General features: G+C 40.5%; 1 pseudogene; it reads right to left on the bottom strand.

Annotated features, from left to right (window-relative positions):
- Positions 1–5,135: 5,135 nt before the first annotated feature.
- Positions 5,136–6,076, bottom strand: LOC119924069 (annotated as a pseudogene).
- Between the last annotated feature and the right edge of the window lie 7,219 nt (positions 6,077–13,295).

The following is a 13,295-nucleotide window of genomic DNA, read 5'->3' as shown; positions in this document are numbered from 1 at the left end:
ATTTTCAGTTCTATCTTTGCTACCTCATGCAAGTAGCCAGTCAAGGAAATGTTCCAGGCTACAATGTGCCGTGAGCCAAATTTTCCCCAAGCCTTAATCCTTTCTTGGGATTTGATGAAGCTCTAGCTGTCTATTGATGAATTGTACTTTCCAAGTGCTTAGTACAGTGCTCTGCACACAGTATGTGCTCAATAAATAGGATTGAATGAATGAATGAATGAAGCACATTAACTTTTTTAGTAAACTAGAACAATTAAATGCACAAATGTTGCAGGACTAGAATTCAGTGGCATCTCAAGGTGACAGTTTCAGTATTCTTGTTTTACCCCAACTTTAATCATTGGAGCTATTCAACCCCTTTAAAACTGAGGACATTTTAGGAAAAAGAATTTCAACAGCACATTCTTTTTTTGGTGTTTGGTTGATGGCACAGTGTAACACTGTTGTCTTTAAGCAGTGTAAATGGTTCAGAAATGAATTATTGTGGGCTGTATAGGTTGGATATATGCATCCTTCCCAGCAGTATCCTCAGATGAGATCTCCTCTGTCCTTTCAAGTGCTACTCCAGCTACCTGTGCCTCTGACCCCATTCCCTCTCATCTTATGAAATCTCTAGCCCCTTCCCTCTTCCCCTTCTTAACTTCCATCTTCAACCATTCACTCTCCATTGGTTCCTTCCCCTCTGCCTTCAAACATGCCCACGTCTCTCCCATCCTAAAAAAGCCCTCCCTTAACCTCACCTCTCCTTCAAGTTATTACCCTATCTCCCTCCAACCATTCCTTTCCAAACTCCTTGAACGAGTCGGCTACACCCGCTGCCTCGAATTTCTCAACGCTAATTCTCTCCTCGACCCCCTCCAATATGGCTTCCGTCCCCTACACTCCAATGAAACTGCCGTCTCAAAGGTCACCCATGACCTTCCTCTTGCCAAATCCAACGGCTCCTACTCTATACTAATCCTCCTCGACCTCTCTGCTGCCTTCGACACTGTGGACCTTATCTTCAACACGCTATCCAACCTTGGCTTCACAGACTCCATCCTCTCCTGGTTTTCTTCTTATCTCTCTGGCGGTTCATTCTCAGTATCCTTTGTGGGCTCCTCCTCTCCCTCCCATCCCTTTACTGTAGGGGTTCCTCAAGGGTCAGTTCTTGGTCCCCTTCTGTTCTCGATCTACACTCACTCTCTTGGTGAACTCATTCCCTTCCATGACTTCAAATATCATCTCTACGCTGATGACATCCAAATCTACATCTCTGCCCCTGCTCTCTCTCCCTCCCTTCAGGCTTAGGTCTCTTCCTGACTCCAGGACATCTCTATCTGGATGTCTGCCCGCCATCTAAAACTCAATATGTCCAAGACTGAACTTCTTATCTTCCCTCCCAAACCCTGCCCTCTCCCTGACTTTCCTGTCACTGTATATGGCACTACCACCCTTCCCGTCTCAAAAGCTCACAACCTTGGTGTCATCTTCGAGTCTGCTCTCTCGTTCACCCCTCACATCAAAACCTGCCAGTCTCACCTCTGCAACATCGGCAAGATCCGCCCTTTCCTCTCCATCCAAACCGCTACCTTGCTGGTTCAATCTCTCATCCTAGCCTGACTGGATTACTGCATCAGCCGCCTCTCTAATCTCCCATCCTCCTCTCTCTCCCCACTTCAGTGTATACTTCACGCTGCTGCCCGGATCATCTTTATGCAGACACGCTCTGGGCATGTTACTCCCCTCCTCAAAAATCTCCAGTGGCTACCAGTCAACCTATGCATCAAGCAAAAATTCTTCACACTCGGCCTCAAGGCTGTCCATCACCTCGCCCCCTCGTACCTTACCTCCTTTCTCTCCTTTTACAGCCCAGCCTGCACCCTCCGTTCCTCTGCCGCTAACCTCCTCACAGTGTCTCGTTCTCTCCTGCCCCGCCATCGACCCCCTGCCCATGCCCTCCCCCTGGCCTGGAATGTTGCCAAATTGTACTTCCCAAGCGCTTAGTACAGTGCTCTGCACACAGTAAGCGCTCAATAAATGCGATTGAATGAATGGAATGCCCTCCCTCCACACATCCACCAAGCTAGCTCTCTTCCTCCCTTCGAAGCCCTTCTGAGAGCAAACCTCTTCCAGGAGGCCTTCCCAGACTGAGCCCCCTTTTTCCTCTTCCCCTCCCCATCCCCCCCGCCCTACCTCCTTCCCCTCCCCACAGCACCTGTCTATATGTTTGTACAGATTTATTACCCTATTCATTTTACTTGTACATATTTACTATTCTATTTATTTTATTAATGATTGCATATAGCTATAATTCTTTTTTGTTCTGATGAGTTTGACACCTGTCTACATGTTTTGTTTTGTTGTCTGTCTCCCCCTTCTAGAATGTGAACGAGTTCTTGGGTAGGGACCATCTCTATATGTTGCCAACTTGTACTTCCCAAATGCTTAGTACAGTGCTCTTCACACAGTAAGTGCTCAATAAATACGATTGAATGAATTTATTCAGATAGTTCACTTGCCTGACTTGTTTCCACTGCTTTGAGTTCTAGTTGAAGTGTATTGTAAAGGAGGAATGGGTTACTAATTTTTAATCAACAAATGGTATTTATTGAGCACTTACTGTGTGCAGAGCACTATCTGTGTCATGTAAATTTAAGCAGTGCCCTCCAGGCTCCTTCTGGTATCTGGGTGAGCACTCACATGAATCTAACTCTAGACTCTAGGTTCATTGTGGGCAGGGAATGTGTCTGTTGCATTGTTATAGTGTCCCCCAAGTGCTTAGTACAGTGCTCTGCTCACAATCTAAGTGCTCAATAAACATGATTAGAGAAGCAGCGTGGCTCAGTGGAAAGAGCGCGGGCTTTGGAGTCAGAGGTCAAGGGTTCAAATCCCGGCTCTGCCACTTGTCAGCTGTGTGACTTTGGGCAAGTACCTTCACTTCTCTGGGCCTCAGTTCCCTCATCTGTAAAATGGGGATTAAGACTGTGAGCCCCACATGGGACAACCTGATCACCTTGTATCCTCCCCAGCGCTTAGAACAGTGCTTTGCACATAGTAAGCGCTTAATAAATGCCATCATTATTATTATGATTGAGTGACTGACTAGCTGATTTGAGCATTGAAGAGAAAAAGACATGAGGGCATACAGTCTCCACCACGTGTCTGCTGTGTGACCTGGGGTAAGTCACTTAACTTCTCTGTGCCTCAGTTATGTCATCTGTAAAATGAGGATTGAGACTGAGCCCCACGTGGGAAAACCTGATTACCTTGTATTTACCCCAGTGCTTAGAACAGTGTTTGACACACAGTAAGTGCTTAACATATACCATAATTATTATTATTATTATTCTCCATTTCAACCCCTCTTTGTGCATATATGATTGCTTCTTATTATTAATGAACCTCTGAAAGAGTTCTGTCAGTGAAAATTTTGATGGCTACTGTGCTCCCTCGAGAGATAATGGGTAAGTAAAGATGAAGCTTTTGTTCCAGGGCACTGTTATTCCAAATACAAAAATACTGCATCGTGGCCTAGTGGAATGAGCTCGGGCCTGGGAGTCAAAGGACATGGATTCTAAGCTCAGCTGTCTGCTACATGTCTGTTGTGTGACCTTGGGCAAGTCATTTCACTTATCTGTGCCTCAGTTACCTCATCTGTAAAATGGGGATTAATCAATCAATCAATCGTATTTATTGAGCGCTTACTGTGTGCAGAGCACTGTACTAAGCACTTGGGAAGTACAAGTTGGAAACATATAGAGACAGTCCCTACCCAACAGTGGGCTCACAGTCTAGAAGGGGGAGACAGAGAACAAAACCAAACATATTACCAAAATAAAATAAATAGAATAGATATGTACAAGTAAAATAAATAAATAAATAAATAAATAAATAAATAAATAAATAGAGTAATAAATATGTACATTAATACTGTTAGCCCTTTGTGGGACAGAGCCTTGGTCCAACCTGATTTCCTTGTATGTACTCCAGCACTTGGAACAGTGCTAGGCACACAGTAAGGCCTTAACAAATATCAAAGTTATTATCATTATTGTCTCTATCTCAGCTCTTATAATATGGACTTTAGCACATAATAAGCCCTTAACGTGACATTATTATTATTTTAAAATGTGTGGGTGTGGAATTAAAATGAACAAATTGTGTCTTTACAAAGTATGAACAAAAAGAACTAAGGAAGCTCTCCTCTTGAACTACACACTGTGATTAGATGAAGAAGCAGAGAGAACAGTTAAGACACGGGGCAATTCAGGCCAAAAAAAAAAAATACTCTGCCAAGGTAGAATAAAGATTTTATATTTTGTCCTTCAGAATTCAAACTAGCTGTCTAAAATTGACTTGACAGACCTAGTAATGGGGAGAGCATTTGAACTAGAACAGTTCTTGGCACACAGTAAGCGCTTAACTTGGTAGGATACAGCATGATCTCAGCTCATTCAAAATTCAAGGGTGCAGGCATGTGAGGCTTCTAATAATAATGACGGTATTTGTTAAGTGCTTACTATATGCAAGGCACTGTTTTAAGCACTGGGGTAGATACAAGGTGATCAAGTTGTCCCACGTGGGGCTGACAGTCTTAATCCCCATTTTACAGATTGGTAACTGACGCCCAGAAAAGTTAAGTGACTTGCCCAAAGTCACACAGCTGACAAGTGGTGGAGCCGGTATTAGAATCCATTACCTCTGTCTCCTAAGCCTGGCTCTTTCACTGAGTCACGCTGCTTCTACCTGGCCAATAGAATTCCAGGGAAAGGGGAGGACCTAATCCTGAGTGATTTCTTTTCCATTTGTGATTTTGCCACTCAAGACATTCTGTGGGGTACTATATGGCACTCCAAAACCTATGACTAATGAAGTACAGGGGTATTTGAAATGGATAAGATTTTAAGGATACAATAGATAGAATGTAGATTGTTTCCTGCTAAAAAGAAAAACCTGAATAAATTATTGTACATTACATAATGTACTGAAATATGAGCAAAACAGTAAAATAAATCAAGGAGTTGAGATTTACAAAACAAGAAGACATGTCATGAGGTGCCCCTGGAGACTTGTAGAAGAACTCATTTAGGACAGATAAACTGAAAAGGAGAATTTAAATCTTTTTTGGTAAGAAAGCTGATAACACAATTTCATCACTGGAACCAGACTGTTTTTAATGCTTTTTTAAAGGCTTCCTCCACATCCTTGTTCCTCAAACTGGAGATTAACAGATTCAACACTGGAATCACAATGGCGTAAAATAGAGACACCAACATGCCATGCTCCAGAGTGTAGCTCGAATTGGGTCTGATGTATGCAGCGAGTAACGTGCTGTGATATATCGTTTCTCCCTCCAGGTGGGAGGCACAGGTTGAGAAAGACTTGTGTTTCTCTTGACTGGAGCAGATCCTCAGGATCCTCAAGATGGCATCCAGGATGTAACCATAGGAGATGAGCACAATCAGAACGGTGACCATCTCAATAGCACTCACAAAATTGAAGAGTAACACGTCGCTGATGTGCGTATCAGAGCAGGAGAGGGATAAGAGTGGGGGGATTACACAGAAAAAAAATGTCTGATTTCATTGGAGCCACAGAAGAATAAACTGAAGGTGGCAGCTGTGTGAAAAATACCATGCAGCATGCCAACAATATGCGAATCAATGATGAGAGGCACATAGATTCTGGGTGACATAATGGCCAGGTAGAGCAGAGGGTTAGAAATGGCTACATAGTGATCATAAGCCCTGGCAGCCAGAAGAAAGAACTCAGTGGTTCCAAAAGTTACCAAGAAAAGCATTTGTGCAGCATGGCCAGAAAAAGAGATTTATTTATTCCCCACTAAGCAATTCAGCAACATCTTGGGGGTGACAACTGAGGAGTAGCAGGCAACTAGGAAAGATAAGACACTCAAGAAGTAATACATGGGGTTATGAAGCAGGGAGTCCATCCTGATTAGCAGAACCATTCCCAGGTTCCCCACCAAAGTGAAAATGTAGATGGCTAGAAACAGCAAGAACAGGATGATATGTAGCTCCCCAGGAACCGGGAATCCCATCAGAACAAACTCAGCCATGGTAGAGTGATTATGCATAGCCCTCATCATCTGCACGCAGTACTGGAGGAAAACAAAAATTGTAGCTCTTATAAGCGATGTAATGTGCTTGGAATTACAATTAAGGTTGCAATTTTATCATTTATTTGGCTCTTTTTCCTTCCCCATTTTTCTAGTCAATTATTTTGACTCACTAGCCATTTATCTCGACACCACAATTTCAATGCATTAATACATAAAGTGGCAGGACTATTTTCGACACCCAATTTAAATATAAAGATCTCCTGTTATCCCTTGCATTTATAAAACCCATTGGTTTAATGCCTACTTCAATTCTCCTTATCAGACCTTCATCCATCCCTCCTACAAATTCAATTAACAATCCTCACCTGAATCACTTCCTATAATTTCCAACTTCAAAAATAAAAATGCATCTTATATATTAGGTGCATTTTTATTTTTGAAGTTGGAAATATATATATATATATATATATATATATATATATATATATATATAGCATAAATAACTTCACCAAAGGATGCTTTCATTATAAATGACACTTTTTCCTTGAAATATAAGTAAACCTTGTCTTAGTATTATCTAACTGGAAAGTTGAATCAGGAGAATATCTGTCTCACAGGCTGATGGTCTCTCCTTGGGTAGTCGAAAACGAGATCATCACAGTGTGAGCCTGTCATCTTGACTGTGAGCCCATTGTGGGCAGGGATTGTCTCTGTTGCTGAATTGCACTTTTCAAACGTTTAGTACAGTGCTCTGCACACAGTAAGTGCTCAATAAATATGATTGAATGAATGAATAGTAGGGTGAGTCCCAGGGATTATAACTCCACGATCTGGTGTAGCCTGGTATTAGAGATCCAAAACATGGCAAGGCATGAATACGTGCCATCAGAGGTTGGATTGTCTCAATTTAGAATCAGGGGACCCAGGGACTTCTTGTTGGAGATTAGCACTTCAGTGTCCGCACTTTCTGACTTGGCTCCTTACCTCCCTCCCCATTCTCTGTTTTATAATCTTTTCCAGTCCAATCATTTCACTGAAACTCCTACTTCCTTGATCTCTCCTGCCCACTCCCAAGTTATAGACCATAGCAGAGTGAATTTGCTTGGCAGAGCTTCCTCGTTCTACATTCAGGAGAGACACCTTTCTCTTCTAACCTCCCACAGGATCTTGGAGTCATTCTTGGTTTTTCTGCTCTTACTTCTTCTTTTCCCCAAGTCTAAACAGAGTCACATTACACAATCCTTCAGGATCCAGTCTGTGTAAATTAACCAAAATCTTTATTGGATATTCCCTTCTAAAGGTACAAGCTCCAAGACAATCTTCTCATGAAGCTCTAGAAGGAAATGAAACAGAAATTTCCTTTTAAATTATCTCTGCAGCTCTATTAAGTTTGGACTATGAGCCCAGGGGAACTAATTTCTGACACATCCAGGTGATCCATATCTCAGGTGAGTTATCTAGACATTCACATGTACTTGGAAGAATGTACTTTGGGAATAATGAGAGCATCAGTAAAAAAAAAAAACCCAGTAGTAGTTAGAGGAATGTTACTAAGTGCTTACTGTGAAATAGAGAGAGGCTTTAAGTATTCAGTTTCAAGTAATCGATTCCTAAATTTTAAGAAGATTTAATAGCACCATGCAGTTACTATTCAGTAACAAAACAGTACCATGCAGTAACATGAACCATAAATTATTTCAATCATGACACTATCTCAATCTAAAGAAGAAGGTTTGCAAACTAACTATTGCAGTGGTATTGAGAGCTATATTAGTTACTTAGGTTAGGAAAAGAGGGCATGCTGTTGGGAAGAATTTAATTTCTTTCATTCATCAATAAGTTAATCAGTCAACTTGCAAGTTCAAACAAACCAAGAGGGACTGGTACATGTCATCTATCCCAAGCGCAGGTAGGCAAGTCAGTCAGTCAATCATACTTATTGACCACCTACTGTGTGCAAAGCACTGTGAGCACTTGGGAGAGTACAATACAATATAACAGACACATTCCCTGACCAAACCAAGCTTACAGTCTAGTGGGGGAGACAGACATTAATAGAAATAAATAAATTACATATATGTACATAAGTGCTGAGGGGCTGGGGGGGGATGAATTAAGGGACATGTCAAGGAAATGCAGTAGGGAGTTGAAGAAAAGGAAAAGAGGGCTTAGTCCAGAAAGGCCTTTTGGAGGAGATGGGCCTTCAATGAGATTTTGAATGGGAGGAGAGTAATTGTTGGATATAAGGAAGGAGGGTGTTCCAGGCAAGAGGCAGGACCTGGGTGAGAAGTCAGTGGTGAGATAAATGAGATCTAAGTACAGTGAGAAGGTTAGCATTAGAAGAGCAAACTGTGCTGGCTGGATTGTAGTAGGAGAGTAACAAGGTGAGGTAAGAGGGGACAAGATGATTGAGTGCTTTAAAGCCAATGGTGAGGAGTTTCTGTTTGATGCAAAAGTGGATAGGCAAACACTGGAAGTTTCTATGGTGGGTGGAAACATAGCCTGAATATGTTTGTAGAAAAAATGATCCAGGTAGCAGAGTGAAGTATGGATTGGAGAGGGGAGAGACAGGAGGGTGGGATGTCAGCAAGGAGGCCGATACAGCAGTTAAGGAGGGATAAGTGATTGGATTAACGTGGAAGCAGTTTGAATGGAGAGGAAAGGGTGAATTTTAACCCTTTATGAAGTTGTGAAGATCAAACAGACAGGTTTTAGTGATGAATATGTGCATAGGCACAACTAAGACTAAATCTACAGGGGAAAAATGAGACCAAACTTAGGTAATGATGATCAGTTTATAACCAAATTCAGCACTGGAACAACTCACATTTTCCTACATCACTGTAATACTCATTTTTCTGGTAGCCGCCATTTTTACCTCTTTCTCCAACAGTATCAGCAAACTCTTTAATTTCCCAGTCATTTCGATGTTTAGTTCAGGATTAGAGGTTTAAACGTTTACATTGCTCACTATGCTGTAATGCCAAAAATACCTTGACCTGCATCATCTGCACTACCGTATCCTTCTCTTTTTACTCAGCTGCAGGCTAGATTATTATTATCATTATCAAGTGCAGGCTAGAACAATGGTTTAAATGTACATAAATCCTAGTTTGGGGGGATTTGTTGAAGGGAATGAATAGTAGGTATATTATTTTCATTGAGCATTTTTTTTTCAACAGTGTTCATTGGTTAGGTGATACATTACTTTTATATCACAATCACACAGGCAAGTTAAGGCAAATTATTAGAAGTCACATTTCTACAAATAGGCAGTTTCTGATGAAGTGTTGCTTACATGAAAACACAGATTCATTCTGTGATAAAAACAAATGAGGGTTTATTGTGCCAAACTTGGAAATACTGATGTTCTGGGATTTGATTTTAAATTCCCTTGATTTTCTTCTTTCTCTCATTCATTCATTCATTCATTCATTCAATCATATTTATTGAGCACTTACTGTGTGCAGAATACTGTATTAAGTGCTTGGGAGAGTTCAATATAACAGTAAAAAGATACAGTCCCTGCTCACAATGAGCTTTAAATCTCATGTCAGGAAGCTATGTTTCTTTACCTACTTTAATATCACCATCATCACGAATATTTATTAAGGGCTTACTCTGTGCAAGGCATTGTTCTAAATTTTTTATTCTTTTTCTAAGTGCTGATGTGATTTCATGAATCTCAACTAAGACAAGATTGAGAATCAGAGGACTTGGGAATCAGAGGACTTGTCTGCTGTGTGACTTTGGGTAACCAATTAACTTATCTGTGCTTCAGTTCCCTCATCTGCAAAATGGGGATTCAATACCTCTTTTCCCTTCTACTTAGATTGTGAGACCTAACTGGGACCTGTTTATCTTGAATCTACCTCAGCACTTTGTACAGTTCTTGGATAATAGTAAATGCTTGACAACTATTATTATTATTATTATTATCATTATAATGATGGTATGACTGCTAATTCTGTTGCACTCTCCCAATCACTTAGTACAGGACTCTGCATATAGAAAGTGCTCAATAAATATCATTGATTGAATTTATTATTATTACATATCTATTCTAGTTATTTTATTTTGTTAATATGTTTTGTTTTGTTCTCTGTCTCCCTCTTCTAGACTGTGAGCCCACTGTTGGGTAGGGACTGTCTCTATATGTTGCCAACGTGTACTTCCCAAGCGCTTAGTACAGTGCTCTGCACACAGTGAGCACTCAATAAATACGATTGATTGATTGATTGATTCACATTGTGTGTTAGTCATAGCCCTATGAGGAGTCTATTATTCCTTATATGCTTCATCACTAAAAATGTTTCTCTATATCTTTTTTAAAAGCGTCCTTCACATCCTTGTTCCTAGACTGTAAATTACTGGATTTATCATGGGAATCACAACGGTATAAAATAGACACCACCATGCCATGCTCCAGAGTGTAGCTTTAACTGGGTCTGATGTATGCAGCTGGTATCGTACTGTGATATATGGACACTCCCTCCAGGCGCGAGGCATAGTTTGAAAAATTCCTGTGTCTCCCCTGAGCTGAGCAGATCCTCAGGACGGCAGCCAGGATGTAGCCGTAGGAGATGAGCACAATCAAGATGGTGACCACCTCAATAGCACTCACAAATTCATTGACGTGTGTATCAGAGCAGAAGAGGGATAAGAATGGGAGGATATCACAGAAAAAAATGTCTGATTTCATTGGAGCCAAAGGAGGATCAACTGAAGGTGGCAGCTGTATGTATGATGCCAAGCAGGACGTCACCAATATAAGAGTCAATGATGAGCGACACATAGATTTTGGGTGACATAATGACCATGTAGAGCAGAGGATTAGAAATGGCCACATAGCGATCATAAGCCAGAGCAGCCAGGAGAAAACATTCGGTGGTTCTAAAATTTATGAAGTTATGAAGAAAAGCATTTAGGTGGTACAGCCAGAAAAAGGAGTTGGATTTATTCCCCACTAAAAAATTCACCAACATTTTGGGTGTGACCACTGATGAGTAGCAGGCATCCAGAAAACGTAAGACACTCAAGAAATAGTACATGGGGTTGTGAAGCCAGCAGTCCATTCTATGCCCAGGTTCCCCACCAAAGTGAGAAGATAGATAGCTAGAAACAGGAAGAACAGGATGATCTGTAACTCCTCAGGAACGGGAATCCCATTAGAACAAACTTAATTACAGTAAAGTCATTATGCATGTTCACTGCCATCATGTTCAATCTGTAAATTGTAGAGAGTTTTGAAATTAGGAACTAAGCTGAAATGATCGTTTTATCGTTTGTAAAATGATTTAGCCTTCCATAGACATTTATCAGACATTTATTTATGAAGTCAGTATATTCAATGTGTCAAACTCCTATTTTCTTCATTTTCCTTAAATGAAAATGACCCAATTCATTAGACAGTTTTTAAGTAAAATAGGGACTGGATTCCCTTGAAAGCAACCAGTCCATATTGTCTAAATTTCAAGATGTTTTGCAAATTTCACCTTGACTTCAAACTTTCTTTGCTTAAACATTCCTTGTTATTTATTCTCCACAAGCACAGAGAAATGGAAGCATGAGTAATCTGGGTGAGTTTGAGTCCTAGGCAATTTAGATAAATGAGAATTAAAAAAAACCCACACAAGTCTATTCCTTTCACAATAGATTTTGCACCTGAATGTTGCTTCTCTCCCTGATGCCTCTCCAATTTTTCCTTCATGCAGTTGACATATCACCTTTTCTGAGTGACATATGTAAGATATTCTCGTCCTTCCAAGCATCCAATATCTACCTATTTCTTCTTAAGTGAAAGCAAACCCACAACATTTTTCTTCAAGGTTCTCCATCCATTGCTTCATTCTTAGTTATCCATTCTTCTCCTGCTACTCTGCAGGTAATACACTTCATTTTGTGGCTATGAGAAACAGGATGACTATGAGAAGCAGTGTGCCTTAGTGGAAAGACCCTGGACTTTTGAGTCAGAGGATATGGGTTCAAATTCCAGCTCTGCCACTTGCCTGCTGTGTGCCTCATTTACCTCATCTGTAAAATGGGGATTAAGATTATGAGCCCCACATGAGACAACCTGACTACCTTGTATCTACCCCAGCGCTTATAACAGGGCTTGACACATAGTAAGTGCTTAACAAATACCATTATTATTATTATTACGTGATTTTCTAACTGTGCCTAGCTCACTTCTCTCTCACATCTCTTGTTCAAACCTTCCCTTTGTCATACGCCTCCTCCTGCCAAACCACTAAATAATGTATCTCCCTCTCAAAAAGTCACCTTCTTTAGGAGACTTTACCAACTAATTCACCATCTAACTGGGCATGCCACCTCAATTCTAATTAAGAAATATGACTATTATTTTCTATCCATATTAGGTATTTAAAGGCTTTTGTTTTCTATTTTATTCCAATGTTCTTTACTCTTTTGCTGAATGTAAATTTGACAATATGTTTCTGCTCATCTCCCATTGTTTGTAAGCTTCTCCAGGACAGGAAATGTCTTTAAGGCCTATTGTATTTTCCCAAGCACTTTGTTCAGTGCCAGTAAATGCTTAAGATATCCTTATACTGCCGCTGGTGATAATGATAATGACAATAATATAATTTAAAACTCTACTTCACTTAGCCCATATGGACATAGTCTTGGTCAGACACATTCTCAGTACACTCCCCAAATACAAATATTGCCGGAACATGAAGTTTCCTAACCTCATTGAACCTGAACAGTAACACATTAACATTAATAGCCATGCACAATCATACTAACTGCTTAATAAAGTCTATCATTATTACAACTACTACCACAATAAAAATACCAGAGAGAAATCATGGGATTGGTCACAACCATTTATAAAAACCTCATCCTTGGCCCATATTTCAATAAAATCTTCCAGACATTTGTTCATCCTTAAAACAAATCCGATTTTCTGGCCTTCCCAGATGGAGACCCCTCCTTACTCTCCCCCTCCTCCCCCTCCCCATTCCCCAGGCCTTACCTCCTTCCCCTCCCCACAGCACCAGCATATATATATATATATATATATATATATATATATATATATATATATGTATATCTCCAACCCAGCACTTAGTACAGTGCCTGGCACATAGTAAGTGCTTAACAAATAAAATAATTATCATTTACTATTATTAACAGGCTTGTTTATAGAAGAGAGAATTCTTCCTGCTAGGATTCTCAGAGGTCCGGAAGCTGCAGCTGTTCCAGGCCG

The sequence above is a fragment of the Tachyglossus aculeatus genome, unplaced genomic scaffold (genome assembly GCF_015852505.1).
Source record: "Tachyglossus aculeatus isolate mTacAcu1 unplaced genomic scaffold, mTacAcu1.pri scaffold_78_arrow_ctg1, whole genome shotgun sequence".
Taxonomy (NCBI): Eukaryota; Metazoa; Chordata; class Mammalia; order Monotremata; family Tachyglossidae; genus Tachyglossus; species Tachyglossus aculeatus.
Note: the sequence above shows the minus strand (reverse complement) of the source record. Positions and strands in the feature narration are given on the sequence as shown.